The sequence below is a fragment of the Convolutriloba macropyga genome, chromosome 10 (assembly GCF_964194025.1).
Source record: "Convolutriloba macropyga chromosome 10, txConMacr16.3, whole genome shotgun sequence".
Lineage (NCBI taxonomy): Eukaryota > Metazoa > Xenacoelomorpha > Acoela > Convolutidae > Convolutriloba > Convolutriloba macropyga.
The window spans coordinates 27,896,613-27,898,626 of NC_134477.1; positions in this window are offsets into that span (position 1 = coordinate 27,896,613).

Consider the following 2,014-nt stretch of genomic DNA (forward strand, 5'->3'; position numbering starts at 1 on the left):
ATCCACTTACAGGATGTTTCAGGAAAGAAAATTCACTTTACTAGCACTTAAAGCTTGATTTAGGAAGCCCTAAACAGAAGAAAAATCCTATTTTCATTTTTAGTAACGAAAAATAGAGAGTTTTGTCCAAATAAAGAATGCTTCTTTCGAGAAAACGAAAGAACCGGCTGAAATAGAGTGAAATTTTCAAAATTAACCGCAATAAAAATTTGATGCGTGCATTCTACTCGTATCTAGCCTAGAAAAACAGGGTTACAAGCGCATTGACTTCAAATAACTTTTTGACCGAAAAATGAGAGCAAAACTTTCTAAAAAAAAGAAGCATTAAGCGTTTTGAAAAATGTTTTCAATTCCATCCACTTACAGGATGTTTCATGAAAGAAAATTCACTTGAATAGCACTGAAAGCTTATTTTAGGAGCCCTAACCAGAAGAAAAATCCTATTTCCGTTTTTAGTAACGAAAAATAGAGAGTTTTGTCCAAATAAAGAATGCTTCTTTAGAGAAAACGAAAGAAACGGCTAAAATAAAGTGAAATTTTCAAAATTAGCCGCAATAAAAATTTGATGCGCGCATTCTACGCGCGTCCAGCCTAGAAAAACAGGGTTACAAGCGCATTGACTTCAAATAACTTTTTGACCGAAAAATGAGAACAAAGCTTTCTAAAAAAAAGAAGCATTAAGCGTTTTGAAAAATGTTTTCAAGTCCATCCACTTACAGGATGTTTCAGGAAAGAAAATTCACTTTACTAGCACTTAAAGCTTGATTTAGGAAGCCCTAAACAGAAGAAAAATCCTATTTTCATTTTTAGTAACGAAAAATAGAGAGTTTTGTCCAAATAAAGAATGCTTCTTTCGAGAAAACGAAAGAACCGGCTGAAATAGAGTGAAATTTTCAAAATTAACCGCAATAAAAATTTGATGCGTGCATTCTACTCGTATCTAGCCTAGAAAAACAGGGTTACAAGCGCATTGACTTCAAATAACTTTTTGACCGAAAAATGAGAGCAAAACTTTCTAAAAAAAAGAAGCATTAAGCGTTTTGAAAAATGTTTTCAATTCCATCCACTTACAGGATGTTTCATGAAAGAAAATTCACTTGAATAGCACTGAAAGCTTATTTTAGGAGCCCTTAACAGAATAAAAGCCCTATTTCCGTTTTTAGTAACGAAAAATAGAGAGTTTTGTCCAAATAAAGAATGCTTCTTTCGAGAAAACGAAAGAAACGGCTAAAATAGAGTGAAATTTTCAAAATTACCCGCAATAAAAATTTGATGCGTGCATTCTACGCGTATCCAGCCTAGAAAAACAGGGTTACAAGCGAATTGACTTCAAATAACTTTTTGACCGAAAAATGAGAACAAAACTTTCTAAAATAAAAAGAAGCATTAAGCGTTTTGAAAGTTTTCAAGTCGGGCCATTTACGGGATGCTTGACGCCAAAATGACCACTTGGTTAGCACTATGAACTCAATTCAGAAACGTTAAATAGAAGAAATTGCGAGACAAAAGATCAAACTAAGTAATATTTACAAATAACTTTACAAAGGCTTCATTCTCTTATCAAATTTCAGATCTTTGTCAAAGTTAATTGGCATCTTCTTCAGGATCTTGGGTTTTGTGGGTTGTAGTGATGATAAAAGGGGGGCCTCTTGTCAAGTGCCAAACTCCCCAACAACGATTCCTTTTTGGGGTGTTCCAACATTTCATTATATGTTTCACGGCAGTCCGTGGGATTATGGAAGTTGAGCCAGCCCTTCAACTTTCCCTCCTTTTCTGCTTTTTTTCTTGAGTTTAAGAAACAGACCTTCATGACTTTTGGGTAAAGTTCCCTCAGCTCCAGTTTTAAGGCACCCATTGTACCTCTGGTCGTTGGCGTGAACTCCGAAAACTGGAATGAGATTGGTGCATGAAAGGCGTTTTCGAAGCCACGCTTTCTCGACTTCTCTTGATTAGGATTGTTTTCCTATTAAAAAATTTGAAACAATTGATGCGTACAATTTAGTCGTATCCAGCC